This window comes from Acomys russatus, chromosome 7 (genome assembly GCF_903995435.1).
Source record: "Acomys russatus chromosome 7, mAcoRus1.1, whole genome shotgun sequence".
NCBI lineage: Eukaryota > Metazoa > Chordata > Mammalia > Rodentia > Muridae > Acomys > Acomys russatus.
In genome coordinates this window covers 38,454,518-38,467,881 of record NC_067143.1, presented here as the reverse complement: position 1 = coordinate 38,467,881, position 13,364 = coordinate 38,454,518, and the positions used below count along the sequence as shown (strand labels likewise).

The 13,364-nt window shown below is 43.6% G+C and overlaps 1 protein-coding gene across 1 annotated transcript in view; it reads left to right on the top strand.

Moving 5' to 3' along the window:
* The window catches only part of Il16 (interleukin 16), an 89,930-nt gene that overhangs the window by 12,583 nt on the left and 63,983 nt on the right, over window positions 1-13,364 (top strand). The window lies entirely within an intron of this gene.

Below are 13,364 nucleotides of genomic sequence, written 5' to 3'. Positions count from 1 at the left end.
AAAAAATGTCATCTGCATCCTTGGGCATAGCGTAGGCAGGTCAAAACACACCTATTCTGAATACCCAGGAAGGCAGGTACTTGGACACAGGAGAGGCCTTGGGAAAGCAAAGTAAGGAACATGGGATGGAAAACTAGCTTCCAGAATGTAGCTGTGAATGTTTTCCAGGTCCCTTTAGTCAATTTCAACATAAGTGTTTGAGGGCTCTCCAGGCTTGGGAATAATATCCCCTCGTTAGATGGTAGTCTCTGTATGATAGAAATCATGGGGACGAGGCATCCAGACTGTAATTGTGCTGCGGTTATTCCCTAAGGAGTGTCATAATTTTACATCTGTGCCATCTATAGAAGGAGTGACTTCTCAAGGCTCCAAAGAGCCCTGGATCTGGAGTCAGTGCTGCCAATATAAGATGGGTTTCTCCCATAGTCTCTTGCCAAGACTCCAAGGCAGACACCTGACCACGCAGCAGACAGAGAAGGCATTCTGCAGCCTTGGTGAGGTCTGGTACTTTTGTACATACTTTTGTACTTTTGACCATCAGGAGGGAACTCACTTGGGAACTTATCTATTACGTGGCATCAAGTCACACCACAAAGCATATAGCAGTGGTTGTCCTAGTGGCTACACAAGTAGCAACCTTAAGGTCCTTCCTAGATCAGGCTGTGCCATAACCTTTGGGGTAATTCCCACTGATGAGTCTTGAGCTCATCTTGTAGGGCAGAAGACAGAGCAAGTATCTTGATGGCCTTCAGGTAAACTGTCCAGGCTCCCAGCTTGCCATGAATGAAGAATTAAATTTGTTTGTTTAGAGTCAGGGTTTCATATGTCCCAGGCTGGCCTTGAATTTCTTATGACACCAAGGAAGAACATGAACTTCTCATTCTCCCGTCTCTGCTTCTCCAGCAATAAGACTGCAGGTCTTGCTTCTGCCGTGCTGGGGATCAAACCCAGAGCTTCCTGCATGCTAGGCAAACACTGTACCAAGCTCATTACATCTCCAGCCTGAGAGTGAGGTTTATTGATGAAAGTATGGACTTTTGCAGATGGGAGCTCAGATCAGCGAGATTTCAAAATCGTTTGGGGATCTCAAAAATTCCCTGTGTGGACTTTATACACTCACTTCTATTTAATTGCAAGGCATTTTTTTTTGAGCACCTACTACATGCTGGGCACTGTGTTCACTCAGATACTGCCCATAAAGAAGCTGATTAGAGTAAAAGCTATATTCCAAGAGGAGTGTGAGGCTGCATAAGGGGATGAGAGAGAAGGAGATGGTTTGAGGTGTGCTGGCTCTCCTTACTTCATTCAGGCAGTACTTGCTGAGTACTTAACTAGAGCAGGTATTGTGTGATGAATTGCCCTAGTGCAGCTTGCATCTGGCCAAGGGATGCAGATGTCAACAGTTTAAGGCATGGTGTGGAATCTGGTAAAGAAGGGCCACAAAGAGACGCTGGATGGGGAAAGGGGTATTTGATGTAGAGCATGGGGTTCCAGGGTGCTGTTTGTGAGACATGCTCAGTCTTCTCTACCAACCAGACCCTTGATCAAGAGTCTCAATAACATTGAGGAGTGAGTCAGGTGACCATTGCAGCAGGGGCATCACAGAGGGGTAGCAATGCAACAAGGGGAAGAAAAGACTATGTTAGAAACATTCAGGAGGCTGATTTAAGAGGATAGCTGTTCAGGGCAAGCCTGAGCTACATAGTAAGTTCAAGTTCAGCCTGGGATACATGACATCATATATATATATATATATATATATATATATATATATATATATATATATATAGTAATTAAGGTAGAAAGCATGTTGTGAAGATCAAAAAATCTAGAACATAGTAGGCAGAGAAAAAAGGGAAGCAATGGGATGTGGAGCTAAGGTAGCAGACAGGGTCCTAAGCGGGGTGGTAGCAAAGCTATGGAGCTTTATCATAGAGATGGGATGCAGGGAAGTGACATGACCAGGTTGTTTTAATAGGAGCATTCTGGGGCCTGGCAAACAATGATGGGAGCCTTCTTAAGAGGCTGCAGTGATAAGTCGGGCCAGAAATGATGTGGGCTTAAACTGGGGGAATAGGGACAGGGTCCCAGAAAATAATCAGGGCAGGAACTCTGGTGGTCCAAGCAAAGCCAAAAGGGCTTGCTGATAGGAAGATGCAGAGTGTGAAGGCTTGAGAGAAGTCACCTCCAGGGACACATTTTAGCCAGAGCAGAGAGAGGATGTGAGAGGGAGGGAGGGAGGTGGGAGAGGGAAATGGAGAGGGAGAGGGAGAGGGAGGGGGGGTGGTAAGGAGAAACAGACAGACAGAGACAGACAGAGAGAAACACACAGAGGCAGTGTGAGACAGGGAGGGAGGGGGAGAGCTAACACAGGGGCTGGAAAGATCAGGAAAAGGTTAGGCAGAAGATGATGGAAAGGATTCCAGGTAGAGAAAACTCCTTAAGCAAGAGATGGGGGCGAGGGTGTTTGAGAGCTTGGGCTTTGTCCTCTCGGTACACGTGGGCATGTCCAAGGCTCCACTGACACCCCTGTCCTGGGGAGGGATCCGGTGAAGGGAGGAAAACAAAAGGAGACCAAAGCTATGAGGACAAAAATCCTTTCTTGTTTATTCTTTTGTGCTTCCCACATGCTATGTTCACCACTCTTATCTCCTTGTCCTTCATGTCCCAAGACCCTAAAAAGAAAGCAATCATAGCCTCATCCTTGACTGCATGAGGTAGGGGTGTGGGGGTCACTGCTCTGATTGTCTGGGTTGGAATCGAATTTTCCCATACACTCTGTTTCTGATCCTGGCCAGTTCATGTTTCCACCTTATATCTCAATTGTCTCATGTAAGGAATTGATAAAACATGGTGTTTTGCAGAGATAGAACTAGGTGTTTGCATGAGAGTGGTCATCAGTGTCGATTTGGTAGACATAGCAGTTGCTTGATGGACACCATATTACTGTTTTCAGGAATAAAGACACTGTGTCTGAGTAATTAATTAATTAACTTGCATGTGCCAGGCAACATGTAAGAGTCGTGGCCTTAATGGTGCTATAGGCTAACAATGGGGACAGGGACAAACCAGACTACCATTGCTGTCTCCACAGTGGGCAGGATGGTTCTGGTGGAGATGCCTATAGGAAACAGGGTGCTGGAGGGCAGAAGTCTGGACCATGAAGGGCATGGATGTGACAGGAGTCAGGGCTAAGCCGAGGCTGGAAAGAATGTGACAGCAAATAGAATAGGCCAGGGTGACAGCTAAGAGAGCCACGAGGAAAAAGACAGAGGGACTGCCTGGCTGGGGCTGGAGATGTGTCTCCTTTAAGAAAGCATGTGAGGGTCCTAGAAACCGATAAGAACATTATGATGGGCAGATCTGGGCCCAGGGGTCCTGCTCAAACTATGGCAAAAGCCAACGACAATACATCCAGTAAACTCCGAACCCCTACTCAGATCTAGCCAATGGACAGTCCATTCTCCACAGTTGAGTGGAGAGTGGGGACTGACTTTCACACAAACTCTGGTGCCCCATATTTGACCACGTCCCCTGGATGGAGAGGCCTGCTGGCACTCAGAGGAAGGATAGCAGGCTACCAAGAAGAGACTTGATACTCTATGAGCATATACAGGGGGAGGAGGACCCCCTCAGTCACAGTCATAGGGGAGGGGAGTAGGGGGAGAGCAAGAAGGAGGGGAGGAATGGGAGGATACAAGGGATGAGATAACAATTGAGATGTAATATGAATAAATTAATAAAATCTATATTTAAAAAAGAAAGCACATGAGAGTTTTAAAGACCCATTAAAGTGCTGCAAGCAAGTGAAGGTTTTGATTGTCTGAACCCCAACTCTTTATCAAAAGTGCCAGGTCAGGCAGGTCAGAGGCCATAGCTGGTCTCAATACCTTTCTTGGAGGCTCCTCAGAGCAACTCACGGCCATCCACTTCTTCCTTCAGTGGGGACATTCTAGTCACTGCCCCAGGTTCCCTCCTTCCTTCCCCTCAACAGAAGCGCTCTGTTTTCAGGCGTGACTCAGTTGGCCCAGATGGACCTCTCAGCCTCCAGCAGTGCCATGGTTACACTGATTTCAAAACAACATCTGGAAGAGACCTTGTGACGCCAGCCCCTGCTCCAGAAATGCCTAATGAGAAATTCAAAGAAGAAGAAGTTGCATAAACAGCCAACTTGAAATTTAAGGGGAAAAAAGAAAAAAAAAAAAGAAAGCGTCACTGGAAGTTTGGGTGTGGCACACCCAGCACTGAGCAAAGCCAGCAGAGACGGTTGTGAGAGCGTGAATGAGTCTGTGCGGGGCCCTGAGGCTTCTGGGCCAGCTTCCACAGAAACTCAGTCCACCAGACCTAGGAGGAAGGGAGTGTTTTTCCTGGACACTGCAGACCTGCTGTGTTTTTCCACATAAATACTATTTTTTAATTCTCTCTCCCTCCTCCCCCTCCCTCTCTATCTCCCTTCCTCCCTCTCCCTCCTCCACTCTCTCTTTCACAGAGTTATGTGGACAAAGATGACCTTGAATTTTTTATTTTCCTACTTTTTAACCTCTGTGGTACACCCTACCACACCCAGATTAAGGAGTGGTGATGATGAACCCAGGGCCCTCTTCCTTCTAGGCAAGCCTTCTACCAACTGAGCCATATTTCCTGCCCCCAAAGAGTATTTTTAAAAATGCCTTATGAACAGAGTGTCCAAGGCAAAGAAGATGGCACTCCCTCCTTCGTTTTCTCCCTCCTTTTCTCTCTCTTCTCCTCTCTTCAGTATTTGCTTCCAGTCTTTACAGAAACTGGAGGTTTACAAGTTCTAAGCTATCATCTGGAGTAAAGAAACCAATCTGGGGGCTGGAGAGATGGCTCAATAATTAAAAGCACATATTTTTCTTTCAGATAGCCCGAGGCTCGATTCCCAGCACACACATGATGGCTTGCAACCATCCGCACCTTCAGGTTGAGGGGATCCAAACCTCTCTCTTCTAGCCTTCACAGGCACCATGCAGGAATGCACAGACATTGATGCAGAGAAAATACACATAATATTGAAAAAAAGTTTAAAGAAACAAATTCGGTGTTATATCCTCAGGGGATTTTTGCATAGAGAAGACAAGTGTCATCACAATGAACAATGAACAATGAACCCTGCCCCTTCTTCCAAGCGGCTCATACTCACTCTTACTGAACAGTTCCATGAAGGGCTATTATATCCTAGACAGACACTTCCAGGCCAATGACTGTTCAGCTTTGTCTGGTATAACTGAACACCACAGACTGGATACATTACAGAGAAAAGGAGATTGTTTGGAATGGTCATATTCAGCTAATGTCAGAACTTAGGAGGTGGAGGCAAAATAATTGTGAGTTGTTGGCATGGCGTATCCTTTCCCTTTCCTTTATCTTTACCTTGTGCCTGTACATTTAAGGTATAAGTTATATAGGCAGTATATAATTATCTTCTAAGTCACACACTTTATCTTACATTTGCCTCTATTTAGTGTCATTTCAGGTGTTTGGTACTATGTCTACCATCTTGTCCTTTGGTTTCTAGTTGTCTTGAATGTTTTATGCTTGTTTTTCTTGTCTTATCTTTTAGATTAATATATTTATTACATTTACTTTGGATTATGGTTGTCTTTGGTTAGTTTTATCTCTAAAATAAATAAATATGCATTCTAGATGTTATAATCTAATTTAAAGTAGTACTTCATTACAGCATGTAAATAATAGTAAGAATGTGGTACACCCAATTCCATCGACACTCACATTCTCTACTCTATTGCTGTGGTGCATTTTAATTTTGCACACATGAATAATTTCCAAGCATATCATTATTGTTACTCTGTGAGTCAGTGCTCATTTGCATGGATGCTCATGTTTCTCTCTTCACCGTTCTTCATTACTTCCTGTCTTTCTGTGTCTCACTGAGGTCATCTCTGTCTGAAACAGGCCTGCTTGTAGCAGAGGCAGGACCTGAGCTTAGAGCACAAGTGACAAACAGAAGCCAACTGTCTAAACAGTTCGACCAAGGTGAAAAGACTTAAAATGCATTCTTCTGTCCTTCCGCCACTAGAACTTGCAGGCCAGCTTCAGTTAAGGGCTCTGGCTTGGGCTCCTGAGAGTTGTGCCCTCAAAGTGGTTGCAGGGAGGCCCATCCCAACTCTCAGCCATCACCTTCTTTGTGGCCTATTATCACAAGGGCCTTAGGTGTAAGCAGGCAGTCACCTTCAGTCCCCTGTTTACTGCCCTCCTCCTCTAAGCCCTGGCAGCTCAGAGATGTACATACTCCTGCTGTATTCTGCTCTGGATGACACAAAAATGTTTCTGATGTGATTTGATAACACTATTTGCCCCTCATTTCCTCTCTTTCTGGATCTTAGCCACTTACCACATAGTCCTGAAAACCCGTTTGCTCCCTTGGTACTCTGGAGTTGGTCCTCTTTTTAAGGTACTGTGGGGCACAGATCTTGTTGAGACTGGGAACTGGTACAGAGTAATTGCCATGTAAGTATTTATGGAGAGAATTCTGTATGAGCCGGCACAATGAGGCCACCCTTAAGACAGAGTCTACTGGCCTACTCCCTTTCTTGAGCCAACATGTGGCCTTGCATTAGACATTCTGTCAGCATTCTCTGGCTGAGATCGAGAGTCAATGGTGCTCAGTCTGGGAGGAGGCTAGCAGCCAGGAGGCCAGACACGTGTGTGTGTGTGTGGGTCTTGTCTCCTAGAGCTGCCCCTATGAAAAGATGTGAAATGCTTTGAACCGCTGTGTGGTACATCCTGCTTTTCTTTACAAGTTTAAAATACTGGCTAGGCAAAGTTACCACTCATGTAGCGTGACTCAGGGGTCGTGCAGTCAGCTAGCTCAACCGTCTGCATCTCTGGCATGTGCTGTGGGTGCAGAAGGGGGGTTGTCAAGGCCTCCCTGGGTAGGCCAGTTCCTTCACTGCTCTGCCTATGAGTGGCCCAGTCTGTGGCTGGAGGCCTAGTGTTTCTTGGCAAGCAGGAAACCCTAAACCCTGGATGCTTGTCTCTTCCTGCCACAGAAGAGCCACTTGTGGGTACTGAGAGCAGTCACTGTGAGGGAAGTTTGGGCTTCCAGGACTCCCACGGAGCTATTGAGTCCCCAGAGTATATGGGAAGACACAAAGGGAGGCAAGGGTGGTCCATGTGCAGGAAGTGGGGAGGCACAACCCACAGGTATGATTCATGCCCACTTGCTGATGCTCACCCAAATTTCATGTGATTTCTAGTTGTTTCCAATGCTAGAAGACATTTGGAAATATTTCCTTAGAAGTTGGCTTCATTAGCTGGCATTTTGAATCCCATTGGTTTTGGCAAGACACCATTTGGCTAGTAAAGAGTTTGCATGGGTAGATGGAGAATAAAGAAAACTGGCAACAATCGGTGAGGCAGCTACCTTTCCATCTCTGGTGCTCGTGCTTGTCATCATCCTTTGCGTGTAGTTACAGCCCATCTCAGCTTCTCTTTGCCTCTGCACACCGGTCACTCTTTACTGCCTTCAAGTGTTTGACTTCTTGAATGCTAATGAAACCAAGCCTGGATCACCTCGTAAGGCCCAGTGAGTTTGTCAGCTTTCAAGCACTATATCAAAATACCCAAGAGAATCAACTTAAAGGGGGAAGTGTTTATTTGGGACCACAAATCCACATGTTTTAGCTCATAGTTGATTCAGTTGCTCTTGGCTCGTAGTGGGGATGAACATCATGGCGGCACGAGCCTGTGGTGCAGGAGCACCTTCTCTGAGGAGCAGATGGAACAAAGAGCGAGAGCAAGAGTGAGAGCCAGAGTCGGGTGGGGGAGGCTTGCTTTACATCAAAGTCGCTCCTTCCAAGCCTGTTGAGCTATAAATTGGCAAGTAGGTTCATCCATTGATGAGGTCAGAACTCATGCTGCACTGGGGGAGCAATAGAGCTTCAGTGGAGGATCTGTCATGAAGCTTTCCCCACTTTCCCTTTTTACTGTACACCCTAGTGTCCACTATCCTAGTTAAAATACCAACCCAGATAGTTGGGTGTTTCCATCAAAGAATATATCCTGGGTGCCAGGGGCAGGCAGGAGGAATTCACTTACTAATTTGTGTTTCTACTATGAGCTCAGGAGAAAATAAGGCTCAGTGAGTATTTAAGACCTCAGGAGGTTCCATCCCTTACCTGGATGTATCATTTATTTCTTAAAGTTTAGGGTTTAAAACTTTTTATTAAACTCTGAACATATATATATGTTCAGAGTTACCCTTATATTTCTTACCCTTATATTTCTTAAACAATAGGTTTAAGAAATAAACTGAAGTCCTGTGAGTATCCCTACTCAATGCTATACTCTCTTGCTCCTCTCACAGGTGACACTGTCCTTCACTTGTGTTTACTCTATCTATCCTTGCTTGTCTGTATCTTTGCTCCATCTATTTACTTCCTTGAATGATGTTTGGTTAGTCCTGTTTATCTTTGATTAATGTTTGTTTGATATGATTTTTTTTTACCCTTTTACTTCTGGCCTCTGTTTATTTACCCCACCCTTCTGAGTTTCTTGTAGGTAGCTATGTCCTTCCCTTTCCAGTGCTGAAGACTGAACCAAGGCTTATCATATTCTGCACATGTACTCTACAGCTAACCTATACCCTCAGGCCTCTTCTATTTTTTATTTTGGGACAGGGTTTCCCCAAGTGTTCCAGGCTGTCCTTGAACTCACTTTGGGGGGAGATGGCTTTATGGTCCTCAAGGTAGCATATTAAACCAGTCTGTGAAGCCGGGGTCAAGGCTGTATTCCAGGTATCCACAGGTCTTCCCCCTTTTCCTGGTATTTTAACATCCAGAGAGAACTCATTTTCTTGCTTTGCCTTCAGGCAACTGTGGGCTGCAGGCTCACAAACCCCTGCAATAGGATACAGAATAGAAGGAACTACACCTCAGGTAACTTGTCAAGGCATTCCTCAAATCCTGGGGTTTCTAGACAGTTCTTTGTGACTTTCAGAGTTCTTTTCTTGTGTCTTCTGAGTGATTTCTGGAGTCTGTGGTATGGGGAGAGAAGTGTCTATGCTCTCTTGTTCCACAGCTGGATGTCTCAGTGCTGCTTAGCCTCAAACACAGACATGAATGCAATTGTCAGTCGGTCCCCACTGGTAGACTCGCCTCTGTCATGCCACACCCTCATCAGGTCATATATGCAACTGCATGCTGTAGCACATGTTGGTTTTTACTACTTTATGGTATTCTTGTATCTCACACAACAATTGTGTGATGCATTCTTCTGTGGACTGTGTCTGAAAGATCACTCTAGCACAGCTATGCAGTCTGAGTGGTGGGCATTAGAATGGGAGTGTGTTTCTTTGAACTAGGTAATGCCAAGCTGGCTTCTGAAATGATTGTACCTACCTGCTCTTCTGTAAGCAGGTGTACATTTATGGCTCATTCTGTATCTTCATCAACTCAGCAAGTCTTGTCAAAGTGGAGATACAGGAAAACAAACAAACAAACAAACCCATCTCATTTTAAAGCTTTTATGGAAATGCAAAGGAACTGAGCTAGCTTAAATGACAGAAAGGTGGGAGTCATTGTACACAGTTCCAAGACTCATTCATCAGTATAGGAATCTACACTGTGGTGTTGGGAGAAGGATTCACACAGAGAAGAGAGAGCCCAGAAACTAGCCTCATAAGCACACCCAGCTGACTTAGGATAGCATTCCCCAAAGCAATTCCATGTTGGAAAGCACAAAGCCACGTATCCCAATTCCCCATGAAGCACATAACTGTGTCCCCAAAGAGAGCTTTCTGTAAACCTGTAAGCATTCAGAAAACTTGGAGAACTGCTAGAAGCGAGACTAGAAGAAAGGAATTTTAGCTGTTAAGTGCAGCAGGAGGGTTCTGTATGGTGGTGAGCATGATGGTGAGCTAACAGTGACACTGGGCTGTCATCTTGCAGAGGCTACCACTGGAGGGAAGAGTATGAAGGGACTCACATCCCTCTGGATTGTATTCGTATAACTTCATGTGAATCTACAGTAGCAAGCAGAATGTGAGTTAAAGGATTGAGTTAAAGATTGCATCCCATATGGCAGAAGGCAGCAATTGGGAAACAGTGTTATCAAGAAGATAGTATTATGATTACATTAAAAAATGTTTAGGAAATAATATAATGAGAGATATAGAAATCTAGAATGAAAAAACTACAAAACGTTACTGAACTGACATTAAAAGAGGTCTGCCTGAGTAATGGAGATGTTTGTATTCCACGCTTATGAAAATGAAAAGGGTGTTAAGTGTCAATTCTCCCCAAAATGCATTGATGAATTTAACTAAAATTTCTTTAATTAAAAAAATATTTTAAATTACCATACAAAGATTTAGATATCATCATGGCATTTTAAAACAAAGCATTTTTAGCAGATTATTCTGTCTTCTCACTTCCCCACCTCCCTGCTGCTCAGTCCTCCATTATGACCTCCCCAAGGACTCTTGTCTTTTTTCAGTGTCACATGTGACCTTTGCCCCTCCCCCAGCACCTCTCGTTACCCTCTCATGGTCTCCTTTCTAATGTTTTAGGCGTTCTGCATCTATACTCATTTAGAAATGTACGCACGTGTGTGACATGCTAAGATTAGAGAATAAGAGAGAAGATGTGGTCTTTGTCCTTCTTAGCTTATATTATCTTCCTCAATATGTGCATAATATGTTTTTATGTGGATTTATTTTTGTTTATCCTGTTGGTAGCTGTCTCAGCTTCTCACATCTGTCATTTTGTATCTTTTTATTAATTTGGGGAGTAGTGAGCCATTGTCTCCTTGGCTACTTTTCAACCTTACCTCCCGCCTTCCAAATTCCACAATCCTGGAGACACCAGCATGAGATTTCTTGCTAGTATTCCCTAGGTTCCATGAAAGTTTATTTGAATTGTATTTTGATTTATCTAGTGCTTTAAATTTTTAAAAATGTATTATAATTTACTCAGATTGTTATAACAGGAGATTGTTATCCTCTAGGTTCTATCTTCCCATTCCCATCCTCCCTCCCTCTCCCACTCTATTCCCCTCCCTTAGACCTCAGACAGAAGGGGACCTTTCCCCACCATATGACCATAGCCTATCAGGTCTCATCCAGATAGCCTGCTTCCCCTTCCTCTCTGTGTCACTGGGCCTCATTACCAAGGGGAAGTGGTCAAATTGGGGGCACCAGAGTTCATGTCAGAGGCAGTCCCCACTCTCCCCACAACAGTGGAGAATGAGCTCTCCATTGGTAGATCTGAACAAGGGGTCTAGGTTTACTTCATGCATTGTCCTTGGTTGGTGCAACAGTTTGTCCAGACACCCTCGGGTCCAGATCTGCTGGCCTTGATGGAGCTCCTGAACCCAGCTCTTTCCATGCCTCCATTCTTCCATACCTCTCTCACCTACAGTCTCGCAGCAAGTCCCCGCATCTGTCCTGATCTGGCGCTGGGTAGAGTGTCTCAGAGGACATTTATGTTGGGCTTATATCCACTTATAAGTGAGTATGTACCATGTGTGTCTTTCTGGGTCTGGGTTACCTCACTCATGATGATCTTTTCTAGTTCCATCCATGTGCTTGCAAATTCTAAGATTTCTTTGCTTTTATTAGCTGAGTAATATTCCACTGTGTAAATGTACCACAGTTTCTTTATCCATTCTTCCATTGAGGGACATCTAGGTTGTTCCTGATTCCTGCTAATACAAATAAAGCTACTATGAACATAGTTGAGAAAATGTCCTTGTTGTATGGTGAAGCGCCTTTTGGGTATATGCCCAGGAGTGGTAGAGCTGGGTCTTGAGGTAGAGCTATTCTCAATTTTCTGATAAAACGCCAGATTGATTTCCAAAGTGTTTGTGCAAGTTTGCACTCCCACCAGCAATGAAGGAGTGTTCCCTTTTTTCCACATCCTCACCAGCATGTGCTGTCACTTGAATGCAGCTTAGCCATTCTGATGGGTGTAAGATGGATTCTCATTTTGATTTGCATTTCCCTGATGATGAAGGACATTGAAAGTGTTTCTTGGCCATTTGATATTCTTCTGTTGAGAATTCTCTCTTATCTCTGTACCCTATTTTATACTGGGTTATTTGGTTTGGTGGTGTTTAATTTCTTGAATTCTTTATATATTTTGAGTATTAGCCCTTTGTCAGATGTAGGCCTGTTGAAGATCTTTTCCCAGTCTGTAGGCTGTTGTTTTGTTCTGTTAACAGTGTCCTTTGTCTTACAGAAGCTTTTCAGTTTAATGAGGTCCCATTTATTAATTGTTGGTCTTATAGCCTGAGCTATTGGTGTTCTGTTCAGGAAGTTTTCTCTTGTGGCAATGAGTTCGAGGCTCATCATCAATTTTTCTTCTAACAGATTTAGTGTGTCTGGTTTTATGTTGAGGTCTTTAATCCACTTGGACTTTAGTTTTGTTCAGGGTGACAAATGAAAGTCTATTTGCATTTTTCTACAAGTAGACATCCAGTTAGACGAGCACCATTTATTAAAGATTATATATTTTTTCCATTGTATAGTTTTGGCTTCTTTATAAAAAATCAAGTGTCCATATGTGTGTGGGTTTATTTCTGGGTCTTCAACTCAATTCCATTGATCAACCCGTATATTTCTATGCCAGTATGATGCTAGGTTTTTTTTTTTTTTTAACTGTTGCTCTATAGTACAGCTTGAGATATGGGATGGAGATTCCTCTGGAAGATCTTTTATTGTACAGGATTGTTTTAGCTATTCTGGGTTTTTCTTTTTCCATATTAAGTTGAGAATTGACCATTCAAGGTCTGTAAAGAATTGTGTGGGTATTTTGGTAGGAATTGCATTGAATTTGTAGATTGCTTTTGGTAAGATGGTCATTTTCACTATGTTGATTTTCCTGATCCATGAACATGGGAGATCTTTCCATCTTCTGATATCTTCTTCAGTTTCTTTCTTTAGAGACTGGAATCTTTTTCATATAAGCCTTTCATTTTCTTGGTGAGAGTTACACCAAGATACTTTATATTATTTGTGGCTATTGTGAAGGGTGTAGTTTCCTTAATTTCTTTCTCCGCCCATTTGTTATTTGTATACAGGAGGGCTACAGGCTTTTTTGAATTAATCTTGTATCCAGCCACTTTGCTGAAGGTGTTTGTCAGTTGTAGTTCTCTGGTGGAATTTTGGTGGTAACTTATATATACTCACATAATTTGCAAATAGAGATGCTTTGACTTCTTCTTTTCCGACGTGGATCCCCTTGATCTCCTTTTATTGTCTTATTGCTCTAACTAGGACTTCAAGTACTATATTGAAGAGATACAGAGAGACTAGGCAGCCTTGTCTAGTCCCTGATTTTAGTGAAATTTCTTTGAGCTTCTCTCCATTTAGTTTGATGTTGGCT